Here is a 23,061-nt window from a genome sequence, read left to right on the forward strand (position 1 = left end):
GTGGTGCCATGCTGGGCGCTGTGGTGCCTCTATGTGGGCATACTGGGTGCTGTGGTGCCATGCTGGGTGCTGTGGTGCCTCTATGTGGGCATACTGGGTGCTGTGTGGTGCCATGCTGGGTGCTGTGGTGCCTCTATGTGGGCATACTGGGTGCTGTGGTGCCATGCTGGGTGCTGTGTGGTGCCATGCTGGGTGCTGTGGTGCCTCTATGTGGGCATACTGGGTGCTGTGGTGCCATGCTGGGTGCTGTGGTGCCTCTATGTGGGCATACTGGGTGCTGTGTGGTGCCATGCTGGGTGCTGTGATGCCTTTACGAGGGCATGCTGGGTGCTGTGGTGCCTCTATGTAGGCATACTGGGTGCTGTGGTGCCATGCTGGGTGCTGTGGTGCTTCTATGTGGGCATACTGGGTGCTGTGTGGTGCCATGCTGGGTGCTGTGGTGCCTCTATGTGGGCATACTGGGTGCTGTGTGGTGCCATGCTGGGTGCTGTGATGCCTTTACGAGGGCATGCTGGGTGCCTCTATGTGGGCATACTGGGTGCTGTGGTGCCATGCTGGGTGCTGTGGTGCCTCTATGTGGGCATACTGGGTGCTGTGGTGCCATGCTGGGTGCTGTGGTGCCTCTATGTGGGCATACTGGGTGCTGTGGTGCCATGCTGGGTGCCTCTATGTGGGCATACTGGGTGCTGTGGTGCCATGCTGGGTGCTGTGGTGCCTCTATGTGGGCATACTGGGTGCTGTGTGGTGCCATGCTGGGTGCTGTGGTGCCTCTATGTGGGCATACTGGGTGCTGTGTGGTGCCATGCTGGGTGCTGTGGTGCCTCTATGTGGGCATACTGGGTGCTGTGGTGCCATGCTGGGTGCTGTGGTGCCTCTATGTGGGCATACTGGGTGCTGTGGTGCCATGCTGGGTGCTGTGATGCTTCTATGTGGGCATACTGGGTGCTGTGGTGCCATACTGGGTGCTGTGGTGCCATGCTGGGTGCTGTGGTGCCTCTATGTGGGCATACTGGGTGCTGTGTGGTGCCATGCTGGGTGCTGTGGTGCCTCTATGTGGGCATACTGGGTGCTGTGGTGCCATGCTGGGTGCTGTGGTGCCTCTATGTGGGCATACTGGGTGCTGTGGTGCCATGCTGGGTGCTGTGGTGCCTCTATGTGGGCATACTGGGTGCTGTGTGGTGCCATGCTGGGTGCTGTGATGCTTTTACGAGGGCATGCAGGGAGCTGTGGTGCCTCTATGTGGGCATACTGGGTGCTGTGGTGCCATGCTGGGTGCTGTGGTGCCTCTATGTGGGCATACTGGGTGCTGTGGTGCCATGCTGGGTGCTGTGGTGCCTCTATATGGGCATACTGGGTGCTGTGGTGCCATGCTGGGTGCTGTGGTGCCTCTATATGGGCATACTGGGTGCTGTGGTGCCTCTATATGGGCATACTGGGTGCTGTGGTGCCTCTATATGGGCATACTGGGTGCTGTGGTGCCATGCTGGGTGCTGTGATGCCTTTACGAGGGCATGCAGGGAGCTGTGGTGCCTCAGTGGGAGTCCCCTGGGAGCATGAGAGGAGGTCCACTAGAAGGTCAGGAAATGCTATGAGGGAACTGCCAGATAACCTGGAGGCTAGCCAGCCCACCCAGCAAAACTCCAGACTAGCCAGCGCAAAAGCCAGGTAACTCTGCCTAGTGACACTGCGCCTAGTGACACTGCCTATTTATGTGACATGCTCCATTTTTTTTTTTTTTTTGTATTAATGGAGAGGGGCTTCATCCAACGTTTTCTGGACAGGTCTACTTAGACTGCTGTTAAGTTTATGTAAATTTGGCTCCACCCATGACCACATCCACATTCTGCTGCGAGGCTACACCCATTTACCGTTTGGAGTGCCGAAAAGTGCCCCGGATCTCTTAGGATCCTAGCAACACCCCTGCACGTGTCATTAGAATCGCCCGTCAGGATTGAGCTCTATCCAGCAGGTGGCACTGTGGGGAAGGAGTGCTGTACAGATGCTGCTGTACAGAGCCGAGGGACGCATACTTTTGTTAGGGGGAGTTAAAGTGGACTGCGCAGTCCGCTCCGGCCCACGTGGCGGTGATTAACAGCGCCGCTCGCTGGAGGTTGCTCTGACGTCATCACCAGGGACTGGGACGGACCTGTGGCGAACGGCTGCGGGAGCTTGGAGCTGGAGGACGCCCCCGGTAAGTACCGCTTATATTAGCATCCCCCCCCCCCCCCCCCCCCCCGATGACTCCTTTAAGGCCCCTTTTACAGTAGCAGGCTAAACCTGTGTTGAGTTATCCTATTTTGCTGCAAAAGCAATGAAAATCTATGGAGACTTCCACACTTATTGTGGTCCTTTGCAGTGTGATGGACTTATCTGACTCGACGCAAGGGCAGCAGGGCGTTACCGCAAGCATTGAACTTAAAGCGGACCTTCAGATGAAAAAAATACTTACCTGGGGTTTCTGCCAGCACCCTGCAGCCGTCCTGTGCCCGCAACGTTACCAAACGATCCTCCGTTCCCCTGCTCCGGCTCACTTTTGCTTCTGGCAGTCGCCGTCCACAGCACACGGCCTCATTCCCGCTCCTGTCGGTGGGAGCGTGCTACACAGGCGCAGTGAAGATTTTCCCATACTGCGCCCAATGCTACAGGCCACGGGAGTGCGAATGAGGATGCGTGCGGCAAGGGTCGCGGCAGGTGCAGTGGACATCGACTTACCCGTCGGCATGAATGAAAGTGTGCCGAGGCGGTGGAAGGGAAGATTGTTTGGTAATGGCAAAGGCACAGGACGGCTGCAGGGGTCTGGTAGAAGCTCCAGGTAAGTGAAACTCTTGTTTTCCCCATCTTCAGGTCCGCTTTAACGCACAGTGGTTGGGGTAATAGACATTTATGGGCGACACACGTAGTGTAAATGATAGAGTGCGTTGGCGTTCATGACCAACGGGAATCCCAGTGATGTACTTCCTGCCAAGCAGAGGGTACATCACTGAGCGTGGGGGCGGCGCTATGCATATGACACTGTCGGGGCACTCTCCCCCAAGGTCATATCATTGTCATTTTTTTTGTGTCGTGCAGGGGCGTTGCTAGCCCCACAAATCAGCAGCACGTGCCCCTGATCTATTCTGCGGTGCCCCGGATGTCCCCCAGGCAGAGGCACCACAGCACCCAGCATGGCACCACACAGTACCCAGCATGCCCCACAGAGGCACCAAAGCACCCAGCATGGCACTACAGCACCCAGCATGCCCCACAGAGGAACCACAGCACCCAGCATGGCACCACACAGTACCCAGCATGCCCCACAGAGGCACCAAAGCACCCAGCATGGCACTACAGCACCCAGCATGCCCCACAGAGGTATCACAGCACCCAGCATGGCACCACACAGTACCCAGCATGCCCCACAGAGGAACCACAGCACCCAGCATGGCACCACACAGTACCCAGCATGCCCCACAGAGACACCACAGCACCCAGCATGGCACCACACAGTACTCAGCATGCCCCACAGAGGCACCACAGCACCTAGCATGGCACCACACAGTACCCAGCATGCCCCACAGAGGCACCACAGCACCCAGCATGGCACCACACAGTACCCAGCATGCCCCACAGAGGAGCCATAGCACCCAGCATGGCACCACACAGTACCCAGCATGCCCCACAGAGGCACCACAGCACCCAGCATGGCACCACACAGTACCCAGCATGCCCCACAGAGGAACCACAGTACCCATCATGGCACCACACAGTACCCAGCATGCCCCACAGAGGCACCACAGCATCCAGCATGGCACCACACAGCACCCAGCATGCTCCACAGAAGCACCACAGCACCCAGCATGGCACCACACAGTACCCAGCATGCCCCACAGAGGCACCACAGTACCCAGCATGGCACCACACAGTACCCAGCATGCCCCACAGAGGAACCATAGCACCCAGCATGGCACCACACAGTACTCAGCATGCCCCACAGAGGCACCACAGCATCCAGCATGGCACCACACAGTACCCAGCATGCCCCACAGAGGCACCACAGTACCCAGCATGGCACCACACAGTACCCAGCATGCCCCACAGAGGAACCACAGCACCCATCATGGCACCACACAGTACTCAGCATGCCCCACAGAGGCACCACAGTACCCAGCATGGCACCACACAGTACCCAGCATGCCCCACAGAGGAACCATAGCACCCAGCATGGCACCACACAGTACTCAGCATGCCCCACAGAGGCACCACAGTACCCAGCATGGCACCACACAGTACTCAGCATGCCCCACAGAGGCACCACAGCACCCAGCATGGCACCACAGCACCCAGCATGCCCCACAGAGGAACCACAGCACCCATCATGGCACCACACAGTACCCAGCATGCCCCACAGAGGCACCACAGCACCCAGCATGGCACCACACAGTACCCAGCATGCCCCACAGAGGCACCACAGCACCCAGCATGGCACCACACAGTACTCAGCATGCCCCACAGAGGCACCACAGTACCCAGCATGGCACCACACAGTACCCAGCATGCCCCACAGAGGCACCACAACACCCAGCATGGCACCACACAGTACCCAGCATGCCCCACAGAGAAACCACAGCACCCAGCATGGCACCACACAGTACCCAGCATGCCCCACAGAGGCACCACAGTACCCAGCATGGCACCACACAGTACCCAGCATGCCCCACAGAGAAACCACAGTACCCAGCATGGCACCACACAGTACCCAGCATGCCCCACAGAGGAGCCATAGCACCCAGCATGGCACCACACAGCACCCAGCATGCTCCACAGAAGCACCACAGCACCCAGCATGGTACCACACAGTACCCAGCATGCCCCACAGAGGCACCACAGCACCCAGCATGGCACCACACAGTACTCAGCATGCCCCACAGAGGCACCACAGCACCCAGCATGGCACCACACAGTACCCAGCATGCCCCACAGAGGCACCACACAGTACCCAGCATGGCACCACACAGTACCCAGCATGCCCCACAGAGGCACCACACAGTACCCAGCATGGCATCACACAGTACCCAGCATGCCCCACAGAGGAACCACAGCTCCCAGCATGGCACCACACAGTACCCAGCATGCCCCACAGAGGAACCACAGCTCCCAGCATGGCACCACACAGTACCCAGCATGCCCCACAGAGAAACCACAGTACCCAGCATGGCACCACACAGTACCCAGCATGCCCCACAGAGGAACCATAGCACCCAGCATGGCACCACACAGTACTCAGCATGCCCCACAGAGGCACCACAGCACCTAGCATGGCACCACACAGTACCCAGCATGCCCCACAGAGGCACCACAGAACCCAGCATGGCACCACACAGTTCCCAGCATGCCCCACAGAGGCACCACAGCACCCAGCATGGCACCACACAGTACCCAGCATGCCCCACAGAGGAACCATAGCACCCAGCATGGCACCACACAGTACCCAGCATGCCCCACAGAGGAGCCATAGCACCCAGCATGGCACCACACAGTACCCAGCATGCCCCACAGAGGCACCACAGCACCCAGCATGGCACCACACAGTACCCAGCATGCCCCACAGAGGAACCACAGTACCCATCATGGCACCACACAGTACCCAGCATGCCCCACAGAGGAGCCATAGCACCCAGCATGGCACCACACAGCACCCAGCATGCTCCACAGAAGCACCACAGCACCCAGCATGGCACCACACAGTACCCAGCATGCCCCAGCACCCAGTATGGTACCACACAGTACCCAGCATGCCCCACAGAGGCACCACAGCACCCAGCATGGCACCACACAGTACTCAGCATGCCCCACAGAGGCACCACAGCACCCAGCATGGCACCACACAGTACCCAGCATGCCCCACAGAGGCACCACACAGTACCCAGCATGGCATCACACAGTACCCAGCATGCCCCACAGAGGAACCACAGCTCCCAGCATGGCACCACACAGTACCCAGCATGCCCCACAAAGGCACCATAGCACCCAGCATGGCACCACACAGTACCCAGCATGCCCCACAGAGGCACCACAGCACCCAGCATGGCACCACACAGTACTCAGCATGCTCCACAGAAGCACCACAGAACCCAGCATGGCACCACACAGTACCCAGCATGCCCCACAGAGGCACCACAGCACCCAGCATGGCATCACACAGTACTCAACATGCCCCACAGAGGCACCACAGCACCCAGCATGGCATCACACAGTACTCAGCACAGTGTTCTCCCCAGAATTGTGTTCCAGCCGGGGGTGGCATGAAATAGTAGCTGGGTGGCATGAAAAAGTAGCCGGGTGGGGCGAGTTGAAAATGCAGGGCAACTGTGCTTACAGCATAGGAGGAGGTGAGCCGATGACAGCCGGGTGGTCACAAAATCTAGCCGGGTGGCGCACCCGGCTAAAAGAGCCTGGGGAGAAAACTGCAGCATGGCCCAAAGAACCACCACAGCACCCAGCATGGCACCACACAGTACCCAGCATGCCCCACAGAAGCACCACAGCACCCAGCATGGCACCACACAGTACCCAGCATGCCCCACAGAGGCACCACAGCACCCAGCATGGCACCACACAGTACCCAGCATGCCCCACAGAGGCACCATAGCACCCAGCATGGCACCACACAGTACCCAGCATGCCTCACAGAGGCACCACAGCACCCAGCATGGCACCACACAGTACCCAGCATGCCCCACAGAGGCACCACAGTACCCAGCATGGCACCACACAGCAGGGCTGTGGAGTCGGAGTCGTGGAGTCGGACAATTTTGAGTGCCTGGAGTCGGAGTCGGAGTCGGGAAAAAATGCACCGACTCCGACTCCTAATGAATTTGTTACTGTAATTAAAATAGAAAATATGATAAAATGTTCTATTTCTCAGATAATAGTCATTAAAAATAATGTATATATACAGTAATAGCTGTGCTTAGTCCACAAAAATGAAATAAACCAATCAAAATTAGTTACTTTTGCTGCTTTAATAAAGCAGTCCCCGTATTTTTAAGGTCAGATATACACATCTGATTGTGACTGTATATATGATGTGTACACAGAAATCTCTTATATATACTAAATAACATCTATGCTGTATGAATAAAGCCTGATGTGTAGCTGTGTTACTAATAGAGATGGTCAATGAGATGGAAATAATTCTGCACTGATGCTGATTTATGCAAATGTATGCACTCCCTTTGCTGATAAAATCAAATAATTTGATATGTTGTTAAAATTTGGTTTGGTGACTACAAATTAAAGGGTACCTGAGACGGATGAAAAGTAAAGTTTTATACATACCTGGGGCTTCCTCCAGCCCCCTTCAGGCTAATCAGTCCCTCGCTGTCCTCCACCACCCGGATCTTCTGCTATGAGTCCTGGTAATTCAGCCAGTCAGCGCTGTCCGGCCGTATGCCGCTCCCACAGCCAGGAACATTCTGCACCTGCGCAATAGTGCTGCACAGGTGTAGTATGCTCCTGGCGGCGGAGTGTGTGCATGCGCACTACGCCCGACTGGCTCAAGTACCTGGACTCATAGCAGAAGATCCAGGTGGTGGAGGAGGACAACAAGGGACTGATTATCCTGAAGGCGGCTGGAGGAAGCCCCAGGTATGTATAAAACTTTAATTTCATCTGTCTCAGGTTTACTTTGTTACACAGTAGTACTATACTCTACATATGCACTCCCCACAGAGCTGCAGGGAATCCACTGAGAATGCTGTACACATTGAACACAGAGGTGTTGTCTGTCACCCATAAACCTTGTTCAGATTGTGCATGAAGAATGTGTAATAGAGGAAGAATCTCCTCATTCCCCTGCAGAGTACCTGCATATCATTCTTACATGTACCCACAGTTACATTGCCTAGGGCCTGATAGAGGTTCTTTGTTCCGGTTTGTACCTTTTACAAGTACTCTTACCAAGGACTATTTTTAGTCTAAAGGGAATAAATATAGTAGTCTACATATCCTTCTCACTTCAGTTGTTTTGTAAAATTCCTAAGCGTTGGCAGTTAAGAGACGAATTTCATGTTACATACTGTTAATCAACAAAATTGTAATATGCAAATTAGAGGAGTCTGAGTCGAGGAGTCGGAGGAATCCTAAACTGAGGAGTCGGAGTCGGTGGATTTTTGGACCGACTCCACAGCCCTGCCACACAGTACCCAGCATGCCCCACAGAGGCACCACAGCATCCAGCGTGGCACCACACGGTACCCAGCATGCCCCACAGAGGAACCATAGCACCCAGCATGGCACCACACAGCCCCCAGCATGCCCCACAGAGGCACCACAGCATCCAGCATGGCACCACACAGTACCCAGCATGCCCCACAGAGGCACCACAGCACCCAGCATGGCACCACACAGTACCCAGCATGCCCCACAGAGAAACCACAGCACCCAGCATGGCACCACACAGTACCCAGCATGCCCCACAGAGGCACCACAGCATCCAGCATGGCACCACACAGTACCCAGCATGCCCCACAGAGGCACCACACAGTACCCAGCATGCCCCACAGAAGCACCACAGCACCCAGCATGGCACCACACAGTACCCAGTATGCCCCACAGAGGCACCACAGCATCCAGCATGGCACCACACAGTACCCAGCATGCCCCACAGAGGCACCACAGCACCCAGCATGGCACCACACAGTACCCAGCATGCCCCACAGAGGCCCCACAGCACCCAGCATGGCACCACACAGTACCCAGCATGCCCCACAGAGGAACCATAGCACCCAGCATGGCACCACACAGTACCCAGCATGCCCCACAGAGGAACCATAGCACCCAGCATGGCACCACACAGTACCCAGCATGCCCCACAGAGGCACCACAGCACCCAGCATGGCACCACACAGTACCCAGCATGCCCCACAGAGGCACCACAGCACCCAGCATGGCACCACACTGTACCCAGCATGCCCCACAGAGGTACCACAGCACCCAGCATGGCACCACACTGTACCCAGCATGCCCCACAGAGGAACCATAGTACCCAGCATGGCATCACACAGTACCCAGCATGCCCCACAGAGGAACCACAGCACCCAGCATGGCACCACACAATACCCAGCATGCCCCACAGAGACACCACAGCACCCAGCATGGCACCACACAGTACCCAGCATGCCCCACAGAGGCACCACAGCATCCAGCATGGCACCACACAGTACCCAGCATGCCCCACAGAGGAACCATAGCACCCAGCATGGCACCACACAGTACCCAGCATGCCCCACAGAGACACCACAGCACCCAGCATGGCACCACACAGTACCAAGCATGCCCCACAGAGACACCACAGCACCCAGCATGGCACCACACAGTACCCAGCATGCCCCACAGAGGCACCACAGCATCCAGCATGGCACCACACAGTACCCAGCATGCCCCACAGAGGAACCACAGCACCCAGCATGGCACCACACAGTACCAAGCATGCCCCACAGAGACACCACAGCACCCAGCATGGCACCACACAGTACCCAGCATGCCCCACAGAGGCACCACAGCATCCAGCATGGCACCACACAGTATCCAGCATGCCCCACAGAGGAACCACAGCACCCAGCATGGCACCACACAGTACCCAGCATGGCACCACACAGTACCCAGCATGCCCCACAGAGGCACCACAGCATCCAGCATGGCACCACACAGTACCCAGCATGCCCCACAGAGGAACCATAGTACGCAGCATGGCACCACACAGTACCCAGCATGCCCCACAGAGGCACCACACAGTACCCAGCATGCCCCACAGAGGAACCATAGTACCCAGCATGGCACCACACAGTACCCAGCATGTCCCACAGAGGCACCACAGCACCCAGCATGGCACCACACAGTACCCAGAATGCCCCACAGAGGAACCATAGTACCCAGCATGGCACCACACAGTACCCAGCATGCCCCAGAGAGGAACCATAGCACCCAGCATGGCACCACACAGTACCCAGCATGCCCCACAGAGGCACCACAGCACCCAGCATGGCACCACACAGTAACCAGCATGCCCCACAGAGGAACCACAGCACCCAGCATGGCACCACACAGTACCCAGCATGCCCCACAGATGAACCATAGTACCCAGCATGGCACCACACAGTACCCAGCATGCCCCACAGAGGAACCACAGCACCCAGCATGGCACCACACAGTACCCAGCATGCCCCACAGAGAAACCATAGCACCCAGCATGGCACCACACAGTACCCAGCATGCCCCACAGAGGCACCACACAGTACCCAGCATGCCCCACAGAGGTACCACAGCACCCAGCATGGCACCACACCGTACCCAGCATGCCCCACAGAAGTACCACAGCACCCAGCATGGCACCACACAGTACCCAGCATGCCCCACAGAGGAACCATAGTACCCAGCATGGCACCACACAGTACCCAGCATGCCCCACAGAGGCACCACAGCACCCAGCATGGCACCACACAGTACCCAGCATGCCCTACAGAGGCGCCACAGCACCTAGCATGGCACCACAGAGCACCCAGCATGCCCCACAGAGGCACCACAGCACCCAGCATGGCACCATACAGTACCCAGCATGCCCCACAGAGGCACCACAGCACCCAGCATGGCACCACACAGTACCCAGCATGCCCCACAGAGGCACCACAGCACCCAGCATGGCACCACACAGTAACCAGCATGCCCCACAGAGGAACCATAGTACCCAGCATGGCACCACACAGTACCCAGCATGCCCCACAGAGGAACCACAGCACCCAGCATGGCACCACACAGTACCCAGCATGCCCCACAGAGGAACCATAGTACCCAGCATGGCACCACACAGTACCCAGCATGCCCCACAGAGGAACCACATCACCCAGCATGGCACCACACCGTACCCAGCATGCCCCACAGAGGAACCATAGCACCCAGCATGGCACCACACAGTACCCAGCATGCCCCACAGAGGCACCACAGCACCCAGCATGGTACCACACAGTACCCAGCATGCCCCGCAGAGGTACCACAGCACCCAGCATGGCACCACACAGTACCCAGCATGCCCTACAGAAGTACCACAGCACCCAGCATGGCACCACACAGTACCCAGCATGCCCCACAGAGGAACCATAGTACCCAGCATGGCACCACACAGTACCCAGCATGCCCCACAGAGGCACCACAGCACCCAGCATGGCACCACACAGTACCCAGCATGCCCTACAGAGGCACCACAGCACCCAGCATGGCACCACAGAGCACCCAGCATGCCCCACAGAGGCACCACACAGTACCCAGCATGCCCTACAGAAGTACCACAGCACCCAGCTTGGCACCACACAGTACTCAGCATGCCCCACAGAGGAACCATAGTACCCAGCATGGCACCACACAGTACCCAGCATGTCCCACAGAGGCACCACAGCACCCAGCATGGCACCACACAGTACCCAGAATGCCCCACAGAGGAACCATAGTACCCAGCATGGCACCACACAGTACCCAGCATGCCCCAGAGAGGAACCATAGCACCCAGCATGGCACCACACAGTACCCAGCATGCCCCACAGAGGCACCACAGCACCCAGCATGGCACCACACAGTACCCAGCATGCCCCACAGATGAACCACAGCACCCAGCATGGCACCACACAGTACCCAGCATGCCCCACAGAGGAACCACAGCATCCAGCATGGCACCACACAGTACCCAGCATGCCCCACAGAGGCACCACAGCACCCAGCATGGCACCACACAGTACCCAGCATGCCCCACAGAGGCACCACAGCACCCAGCATGGCACCACACAGTACCCAGCATGCCCCACAGAGGCACCACAGCACCCAGCATGGCACCACACAGTACCCAGCATGCCCCACAGAGGCACCACAGCACCCAGCATGGCACCACACAGTACCCAGCATGCCCCACAGAGGCACCACAGCACCCAGCATGGCACCACACAGTACCCAGCATGCCCCACAGAGGAACCACAGCATCCAGCATGGCACCACACAGTACCCAGCATGCCCCACAGAGGCACCACAGCACGGCACCACACAGTACCCAGCATGCCCCACAGAGGCACCACAGCCCCCAGCATGGCACCACACAGTACCCAGCATGCCCCACAGAGGAACCATAGCACCCAGCATGGCACCACACAGTACCCAGCATGCCCCACAGAGGCACCACAGCACCCAGCATGGCACCACACAGTACCCAGCATGCCCCACAGAGGCACCACAGCACCCAGCATGGCACCACACAGTACCCAGCATGCCCCACAGAGGCACCACAGCATCCAGCATGGCACCACACAGTACCCAGCATGCCCCACAGAGGAACCACAGCACCCAGCATGGCACCACACAGTACCCAGCATGCCCCACAGAGGCACCACAGTACCCAGCATGGCACCACACAGTACCCAGCATGCCCCACAAAGGCACCACAGCACCCAGCATGGCACCACACAGTACCCAGCATGCCCCACAGAGGCACCACACAGCACCCAGCATGGTACCACACAGTACCCAGCATGCCCCACAGAGGCACCACAGTACCCAGCATGCCCAAAAGAGGCACCACAGCACCCAGCATGGCACCACACAGTACCCAGCATGCCCCACAGAGGCACCACAGCACCCAGCATGGCATCACACAGTACCCAGCATGCCCCACAGAGGAACCACAGCACCCAGCATGGCACCACACAGTACCCAGCATGCCCCACAGAGGAACCACAGCACCCAGCATGGCACCACACAGTACCCAGCATGTCCCACAGAGGCACCACAGCACCCAGCATGGCACCACACAGTACCCAACATGCCCCACAGAGGCACCACAGCACCCAGCATGGCACCACACAGTACCCAGCATGCACCACAGAGGAACCACAGCACCCAGCATGGCACCACACAGTACCCAGCATGCCCCACAGAGGCACCACAGTACCCAGCATGGCACCACACAGTACCCAGCATGCCCCACAGAGGCACCACAGCACCCAGCATGGCACCACACAGTACCCAGCATGCCCCACAGAGGAACCACAGCACCCAGCATGGCACCACACAGTACCCAGCATGCCCCACAGAGGCACCACAGCACCCAGCATGGCACCACACAGTACCCAACATGCCCCACAGAGGCACCACAGCACCCAGCATGGCACCACACAGTACCCAGCATGCCCCACAGAGGCACCACAGCACCCAGCATGGCACCACACAGTACCCAGCATGCCCCACAGAGGAACCATAGTACCCAGCATGGCACCACACAGTACCCAGCATGCCCCACAGAGGCACCACAGCACCCAGCATGCCCCACAGAGGCACCACAGCACCCAGCATGCCACTAAACAGTACTCAGCATGGCACCACACAGTACCCAGCATGCCCCACAGAGGCACAACAGCACCCAGCATGGCACCACACAGTACCCAGCATGCCCCAGAGGCACCACAGCATCCAGCATGGCACCACACAGTACCCAGCATGCACCACAGAGGCACCACATCAACCAGCATGGCACCACACAGTACCCAGCATGTCCCACAGAGGCACCACATCAACCAGCATGGCACCACACAGTACCCAGCATGCCCCATAGAGGCACCACAGCACCCAGCATGCTCCATAGAGGCACCACAGCATGATACAATAGCACACAGCAAAGAGGGAATACTGGGTGCCATGATGCCAGTATGTGGTCATACTGGGTGCTGTGGTGCCATACTGGACGCTGAGATGCCTTTATGGGGGCATGCAGGGAGCTGTGGCATAAACATTGGGGGCCCCATCACAGTTTTGCTGGGGGGCACCCATGATTTCTATTCACGCTACCGTTGCATGGCCCATGCGGCGGGAAAGCGTAATGCGGGGCTACGCAGTGGCCAAGTGTGAGAGGTGCCTTAGTGCGATACACAACTGCACCAGACAGTACATAGGCAGCACGGTCTGTTACTCCTGCTCCCATTCCAGGAACGCATTGCTGCAAGCATTTTTGTTCGCAACGCAGTGTTGTCCCATTCAGTACCAGTGACCAAGAGCATCTCTACAATGTAAACCAACCCAGGACCCGGGAGCCATGTGTTGTACCAGGCATGGCCACCTGCACTGCAAAGCCAAGTACAAGTGTGCTGAGTGCCTACAGCAAAGCTCTCACCTGATCATATTTTGATGGAATAATGCACAAATCTTGTCCTTAAAAATGAATGAACACCTGAACTGAAAGGGAAATGGAGGCTACCATATCTATATTCCTTTTCAATAATGCAGATTACCTGGCTGTCCTGCTGATCCTCTGCCTCTAATCCATTTAGTTATAGCCCCTGAACAAGCATGCAGATTGGGTGTTTCTGATTGAAGTTGACTGGATTAGCTGCATGCTTGTTTCAATTGTGTGATTCAGACACTACTGCAGCCAAAGAGATCAGCAGGGCAGCCAGGCAACTGGTATTGTTTAACAGGAAATAAATATGGCAGCCTCCATATCACTCTCACCTCAGGTGTGATTAATAATCTTGGCACAAACAAGTCTATCCATTTAAGTGTCCAGAATGACAAAACAACACCATCACAGCAACCCAAAGTCCACTCTCAGCTTTGGGGTACATTAAGAAGTTAGATTCACACAGCATGCATTGTGCCTAGAGGAAGCCTTCCAATAACAGTAGAGTTCCTGTTATCCGCCACAGGCATTGCTTCATACCCTCTATTCCAGGTTTGCAGAGCAGCACGAAGTGGAGCAGACATACCAGAGTTCCTGGTGCCAGCTGTGCTGCTGCATCCTCCGTATGTCACCCAATGTGTCACGTCACCTGATACGTGTCAGGTAACAGCAGAATCTGGATAATGCAGCAGCATAGCCAGAAACTGGAAGGCAAGACGAAGACAACACCTGGAGCTCTGCTATGTGTTTTCTGATGCCTAGAGCTTACATAGCGAGCATCAACCTCACAAGACCTTAAAGAGGAACTCCAGCCTACACAAACATACTGTCATTAAGTTACATTAGTTATGTTAATTAAAATAGATAGGTAATATAATCTCTTACCCACACTGTTTTAAAAGAACAGGCAAATGTTTGATTTCATGAGGGCAGCCATCTTTTTGGTTGAAAGAAGGTGACAGGGAGTATGAGACAGAATTCCAACTGTCCTGTGTGCTGATCACCCCTCTCAGTTGCTAGGCACCGTGAACAACATAGGAAAGAAACACCAAGGGCCTGATTCACAAAGCGGTGATAACTCAGTTATCACGCCTAAAAGACTTTAGGCGTGATAACCTTTGCACTAGCAAAGTTATCACCGCTTTGTGCTATAACTCGCGCGAAGCTCCCGCACTCAAAGTTTTGCGCACGCGCAAAGTCCCTTAGGGCTTAATGGGTGCTGCGCGCGAAGCACAGTGCGCTGCGCGATTGCGCGCGCAAAACTTTGCGCGCAGGAGTTTTGCGCGAGTTGCTTCAGATCACGCCTAAACTAAGTTTAGGCGTGATAAAGGGCTTTTCACAGGTGTGCAAAGTGTTTGCACCGCTTTGTGAATCAGGCCCCAAGCCTTTTCAGTTCTGCTGAGTAGATTTTTAGTCTGGAGGTTCACTTTAAAGTGTAACTATCGGGCATAAAATCAATTCTTTATTTTTATCTGGTAAACAAGTAATAAGGATGCTAACCAGGCAATCCAAAAGGTAAATATCACTATTACTTTTCTTGTTGATAAATTATCATTGCCCAGTTTACCTGATTCTTATTTGGTACATACAAAATTTGGTACGCACAAAGGAAGTTGCAGGGCATGCTGGGTTGTCCCCTCAGAATTAACTAATGCAGCTTGATTGGCTGAAGCCTCTCATTCTAGTTTTCCCCTCCCACACCTCTGTTCCTCTCTTATTGGCCAATATTCCTCATGCTGAGACAATGTGCTTTTTTATAGTGGAGGGCGGGCAATGCATACACAATCAGGCAGAGGAGAGAGTAAAGGTGGGTACACACGTCAGATAAAAGTCTTTGGAAAATGAAAGATCACAGACCAATTTTACCCCCTTTCATGTAGTATGAGAGCCATACTCTACACAGTCTATTCTATGGAGCTGAACTCCACATCAGGTAAAAATCTTTGCAAGATGCTGCACACAAAGACCGCTGTACACATGCAACAGATCAGTATCTGCAAAAGATCTGTTCCTGCAAAAGATCCATTCCTGCAAAACGCATTCATAGTCTATTATATCTGCAGATCTCATACACACCTTGTTTAACGGACAATTATCTGTAGATCAGATCCACCAGGTTGGATCTTCAGATCGGCAGATAATTGCCTGATCTGCAGATGAATGTCCATTAAACAAGGTGTGTATGATGATCTGCAGATATCATAGACTATGAATGCATTTTGCAGGAATGGATCTTTTGCAGGAACAGATCTTTTGCAGATACTGATCTGTTGAATGTGTACAGCATCTTTGTGTGCAGCATCTTGCAAAGATTTTTATCTGATGGGGAGTTCAGCTCCATAGAATAGACTGTGTAGAGTATGGCTCTCATACTACGTGAAAGGGGGTAAAATTGGTCTGTGATCTTTCATTTTCCAAAGACTTTTATCTGACGTGTGTACGCACCTTAAGGGAGGAAATGACATCAGGATTGTAATGTTATGCAAGTAGAGCAAGTATTTATCTACTTATGTGGTTTTTCTGAGATAGTATGGCTGACAGCTCCTCTTTAAAGTGAGGTAACGACCTGCACACCAGCAACCTATCCTGCACTTTCCGTTATCACATGGGCTGACATATCATTGCTATGCTGATGACACCCAGCTATATTTATCATTCAAACCAAGCATCAGGCACAAATAAACGCGTACTTAGCTAAGCTTCAGGATTGGATGAATAATAATTGGCTAAAACTGAATGCTGACAAAACTGAAGTTCTTGGTAGGGAAGGTCAGCGCTCGACAGCAAAGCAGCCCCAGTCTCAACCAACACCGCTAAGGATAGGGAGCTCAGACCTGAACAGCTCAGACTTTGTGCGCAGGCTGAGGGTACTGATTGATGGGATTCAGGAATCAAATGTCAGATATTGTGAAACATATCTTCTTTCACCTAAGGAATATTGCAAGGATTAAACATCTCACACCTCCAGCGGATCTTCCAACCCTAGTTCACGCTTTCATCACATCAAGGTTGGACTACTGCAATGTTCTCTATACAGGCCTTCCAAATACCTGCACCGCCTGCAATTAGTACAGAATGCTGCCGCAAGGCTGTTAACAAGCCAACCTCACCACTGCCACATAACACCAACCCTTCGCTTACTCCACTGGCTACCGATAAAATGGAGAATTCTGTTTAAGATTGGCTTATTGACATATAAATCCTTGCACAGTCTGGGCCCTGGATACCTGAAGGACTTGTTGCAACTGCTCCAGACCCCCCCCCCCCCCTCCCACAATTTTAGATCAAAAGTATGTAATACCATGGTCATCCCCAGAATCCACCTCAAAACCTTTGGAGACAGAGCCTTCTGTCATGCTGCCCCTACACTTTGGAACTCCCTTCCACACCCAATCAGTACAAAAGAAAAGTCCAAACTGAAATGCCACATGTTTAGTCTGGCATTTATGAACACCTGACTATTTCCTCTGTAACACAGTCCAGCCTGCAACCTTGTCTTGATCTCAGACATAATTAAGTGCTTTGAGTTGTATGGGAAAAAAGTGCTTTATAAATGTTGTATTGTTATTGAATCACATGGTGAGAAGCATGGACAACGCATGTGTTTTCTTCTGCACCGTGGTTACTAATGCACACATGATCTGGACAATGAGAGAAGAAAACACAGAGACACAGAGCCCCCACTCGGCTGTACTCCTGGAAGGCACATGACCCGCAGAAGCGGTCTAGTACCGCAAAATGCATTGTCTAGCTATTTTGTGCTTATATCCATTAAAAGTGTTCAACTAGTGAGACCAATGCCTACCATTTGTAAATAATTTTTTAAAATGTTTTATGCATTTTTGAACACCTCTAGTATCACTCCATATGATGTCGGAAAACGCACATGCAAAAATGCTTACAAGAAGTGTGCATGAGCCCTAAGAGACAGCCATTTAACTGGATGAATAGCGTGTGCAGACAGTTACTTCACTCCTTGCTCCTCCTCCTGACTGCAAGTGTGACACACCCACAATGCGTATCGCCCGCCACGTCAGGCTTCGTCAGACGGTTAGGTAGGACATGCCTGAGTGGGAAGACTCATAGCTATACAGAAGTCCACCTACACCATGAGAAGGTTAGGCGTTAGGAAGGGGTTATCACCACGGAGGTTAGTGTTAGCAATGGGTTACTGTTAAATGAGGAGGGGAGAGTTACCTGTTAGTAAGGGAGGTTAGGGTTAGGCCTTATCATTAAATTCATTAGTTAGGTCAGTGCTGTCCCACTTCATGGGTAGGATGTGTGTCTAGCACTGGAATTTTCAGCTGGAGGGGGCAGAGCATCATTCTCCTGGCTTTGGGGGGACATGGCCAAGTGCAAACAAAAGGGGGGGCCTGACACAAAAAATAGCCCGGACAAGTGAGTGCAGCCCAGGGGCCACATCTGGCCCGCGGGCCACCAGTTGGACAGCCCCGGGTTAGGTGATCAAAGAATATTGGAAATGGATTTGCTGATATTTGGCACTAACCTGAATGCCACCAGCACCAAATCCATACATTCTGAAACTCTGATTTCTATCATTTCTTTTAGCACACTATAAGCCATTATAGTGAATGCCTTACTACTAGTGGAGAGAGGAGATGCAGGTACTGTACTATGGAGAGGGGAGGGACAGAGAGAAGCATGCACTGTACTAAGAGGAGGGAAGAGGAACAGCATGTACTGTACTAAGGAAAGAGGAGAAAGTAGGAACTTGTACTGTACTATGTAGAGTAAAGGGGTGGCATATACTGTACAATGGACAGAGGAGGGCTAGAGAGGAGATGCATGTACTGTACTATGGAGAGGGAACGGTGGCATATACTGTACTATGGACAGAGGAGGGCTAGAGAGGAGATGCATGTACTGTACTATGGAGAGGGAAGGGGTGGCATATACTGTATTATGGACAGAGGAGGGCTAGAGAGGAGATGCAAGTACTGTACTATGGAGAGGGAAGGGGTGGCATATACTGTACTATGGACAGAGGAGGGCTAGAGAGGAGATGCATGTACTGTACTATGGAGAGGGAACGGTGGCATATACTGTACTATGGACAGAGGAGGGCTAGAGAGGAGATGCATGTACTGTACTATGGAGAGGGAACGGTGGCATATACTGTACAATGGACAGAGGAGGGCTAGAGAGGAGATGCATGTACTGTACTATGGAGAGGGAACGGTGGCATATACTGTACTATGGACAGAGGAGGGCTAGAGAGGAGATGCATGTACTGTACTATGGAGAGGGAAGGGGTGGCATATACTGTATTATGGACAGAGGAGGGCTAGAGAGGAGATGCAAGTACTGTACTATGGAGAGGGAACGGTGGCATATACTGTATTATGGACAGAGGAGGGCTAGAGAGGAGATGCAAGTACTGTACTATGGAGAGGGAAGGGGTGGCATATACTGTGCTATGGATAGAGGAGGGCTAGAGAGGAGATGCAAGTACTGTACTATGGAGAGGGAAGGGGTGGCATATACTGTGCTATGGATAGAGGAGGGCTAGAGAGGAGATGCATGTACTGTACTATAGAGAGGGACGGGGGAGTGGAGTAGCATGCAATGTACTACGGGGAGAGAGAGGAGACGCATATAATGTTCTATGGAGAGGGAAGAGGGCAGGAGCAGCATGTACTATACCATGGAGAGGAGAGGGGAGCAGCATGAACTCTACTAAGGTGAGGGGAGAGAATAGGAGCATGAAGTGCACTACGAAAGGGGAGGGGGGGGAGCATGTGCTGTCCTATGGAGAGGGGAGGGAAGGGAGAGAAAGGAGGAGCATGTACTGTACTATGGAAAGGGAAGAAGGAGAGGAGCAGCATGTAGTGCACTCTTGAGGGGGAAGGGGATAAAGCATGTACCATACTATAGTGAGGAGAGGGGAGAGAGGAGAAGCAACTACTACCCTACGTCATGTTAACAGCCGAAGTACAAGATCTAATAGCGACCGTTCCAATTATATGAGGGAACAAAAACCCTAAACACTGAGATGGATAAAGAATCACTCCTGTTCTCAATCAACTTCACCCATCTACACTGTGCAGTATTTGCACTCTATATGTTCCAGAACTATACAGGTGCAGTCAGACGGGATAGTGACCATTGCTGGACAGCGATCTTCAATCATTCCACAGATTTTCTATAGGGTTCAAGTCTGGGCTCTGACTAGGCCATGCAAAGACATTACACTTTCTTCCCCTTCAGTCACTGTGGTCGATTTTTCTGTGTACTTCAGGTTATTGTCATGTCAGTAGGCGAAACTCGTTCCCATTAACAACTTTCTGGCAGAGAGCAGCAGCTTTTCCTCAAGCATTGGATGGTATTTTTCCCTACCCATTTTGATCTGAACAAGTGCCCCAGACCCTTCTGGGAACAAACAACCGCAAGACAGGATGGTCCCACCGCCATGCTTTACAGGAGGTATGGTGTTCTTTATTTGGTGAGCTGTGTTGTAAATACAACTGTATCTATCGATTATTTGCTTTCAGGCTGTAGAACACCAAAATCTGAATATCTTAAAAGGGGTTACTCTTGTCCATACCTGCCATATATAACTGCAACCTGCCTAAAAATCCAAGATGACCAGTGTTTTTGCAGACAACCCAATAACAATCCATTTGGGGTACGAGAAATTTAGGTTTAAAGGAGAACAAATGCCAAATAAAGAAATAAGTCCATCATATATTAAAGTCTTATCAATAGCAAGATTTGAGAAGTAATCTTGGAAAATCTAATCATTTATTAAAACATACTTAAAATGAACCTGAGATCAGAGGAAAGAAGAAATGTATACATACTTGCCCCCTTCAGGCTGATCGGTGCCTCGCCGTCTTCTTTCGCCTCCTGGATGCTCCGCTATGGGTCCCGGTAATCCGGCCAGTTGGGGCGTAGTGCACATGCGTGGTCCAGCCGCACAGCCACTGGGAGCATTCTGCAACTTTGCAGTACCACTGCGCAGACGCACAGCGCTCCCAGCCATGGGAGTGCGACGGGATAGAGCCAGCGGCCGGACTGCGTCTGAGTCAACTGGCCAAATTACCGGGAGCCATAGAGGAGGATCCAGGACAGGAGGCAGAGGAGGATGGCGAGGAACCGATCAGCCTGAAGGGGGCTGGAGGAATGCCCAGTAATGTCAAGTACACTGTAAATGTTGTATTGCAAGCATGACTGTTCCAGCTTCCATAAATCTTCCTCCTGGACCTCACCATTCTAGTCTGTCCAATAGCCTTTTACGGAGGTCCAGGGTTGTAATCATGGACTCCCTGCAATGCTATTGTTCCCACACAAGCTCTGTGAGCAGCCATTATTGAAATCTACCATACTGTGGTCACCTCCTTTCCCATGCAGTTAACATTCTTAGGTGTTAAGATGTGCTAAATTGCCATTTTCAGAACACAATTCTCTGTTTACCAATGTCCTTTAATAGAAGACCAATCATCGGGGGAAGAGTTTTGGAAATGTTTGTTCCACTTTAAGGTCAAACACCCTCCTTGCACCCAGCTCAGAATCACGCTGTATGTATTGTCCAAATGCAAGGGGTTCCTGGCCTGGTGAACATCTTTCATGTTTCAGTGCAGGTTGAATTGGCAGGTATTACAGAAACAAACCCAACTGCATCTGACCTGTTGAGATGAGGAGTTTGTCCGTAGCCATTGCTTTGTTCATATAAGTTCATTGTGGTTATGTCAACAGCTCACTATAAAGACTTGATAGTCAAGAAGGTGCTATAATGTTCTGCTTGCATACAAATTGTATGTAGCTTGGAAATGGGCCAATCACAAGGACTTCCTACTGGGGGCTGCAGCAGGTACAGTAAAGGTGAAAAAGAAAAAAACGCAGGGGTACCAGGAGCCCTTATGGTGCATTATCTTCAGATAAAATGCTTAAACGTAAGAGTAGTAGATATACTCCTCAGTACTGAGTGTCCAATTGATTTTAATTGTTTATTTTTGAAGCACGCTAATTTGCCCTGAAGAAGCGGTTTGAGCCACGAAACGTGTTGTCTGAAGTGCTGATGTTAATAAAACTACCCTATTCCTTTACTAAGTGAAGTCTCCTTATAGAAGGTAGGCAAATTACTTCACATAACTTTTTCATTTATAAAGTAAATATAGAACACACTACAAGGGCGCCTCCTATCCTTCTCGAAGGACTTCCTACGGCTCCTGATTGGCTCACTTCCAAGCTACATCAAATTTTCAATGCAAGCCAAAATTATTAGTAATTCCCTCACTATCTCTAGTGGAGACCCCGAAGGCTATTCATAAAGGTCTCCAAGAATTCAAGCAAATTCTCCAGCCACCATTGGCCCAAATGTGTTTTGGACTGTTACAGAATTTGACCCTTTACAAATAGCCCTTCAAGTGACCCTCAGGAACTCAAATGCAACTCCAATACAGCCCAACCGCCAACATGCTTTCCAATCTGACCAGTCAAAATATCAGCTATGGCTACAGGATTCCATCCCCAGAAGACCCCCTTACTTACCCTGCACTGATTGCTTTTACATATCCATCCCCAGGTATGGCTGGAGCTCAGTAGTCATCTCCTTCATAGGTTCCTCCGGGAATAGACTGACCCAGCCCACCTCTGAGTGTCAGGATTTATGAGGCTAAACTGTAATAGGATTAGTGGGCTCTATCTCTAACAGTAATCTGATAGCCCATCTGGGGACATGGATAGTGCAGGGCAGAGAACACGTTACCCTCTGCTGAGCTTCGCTGGACTGTGGCTTTCTGTAGAAAATGTACCAATTGGTGGAGGTTTACAAAATGTACGGTAACAAAACCACAGTGTAAAATCCAGGGCTGTGGAGTTGGTACAAAAATCATTTGACTCCGACTCCTGTTTAT

General features: G+C 52.9%; 1 protein-coding gene across 2 annotated transcripts in view; it reads right to left on the reverse strand.

The window, feature by feature from the left end:
- Positions 1 to 23,061, reverse strand: part of PDE6G (phosphodiesterase 6G) — a 90,556-nt gene that overhangs the window by 58,538 nt on the left and 8,957 nt on the right. Inside the window, exon 1 of one of the 2 annotated variants that reach the window (XM_068263376.1) lies at positions 22,697 to 22,798. The exons of the other annotated variant lie outside the window; for it this stretch is intronic. The gene's annotated coding sequence lies outside the window, so the exon portion shown is untranslated. Of the gene's footprint in view, positions 1 to 22,696; positions 22,799 to 23,061 lie in introns of those variants that run through there. 2 annotated transcript variants of the gene reach the window in all.

Source organism: Hyperolius riggenbachi, chromosome 12, assembly GCF_040937935.1.
Source record: "Hyperolius riggenbachi isolate aHypRig1 chromosome 12, aHypRig1.pri, whole genome shotgun sequence".
NCBI classification, from domain to species: Eukaryota; Metazoa; Chordata; class Amphibia; order Anura; family Hyperoliidae; genus Hyperolius; species Hyperolius riggenbachi.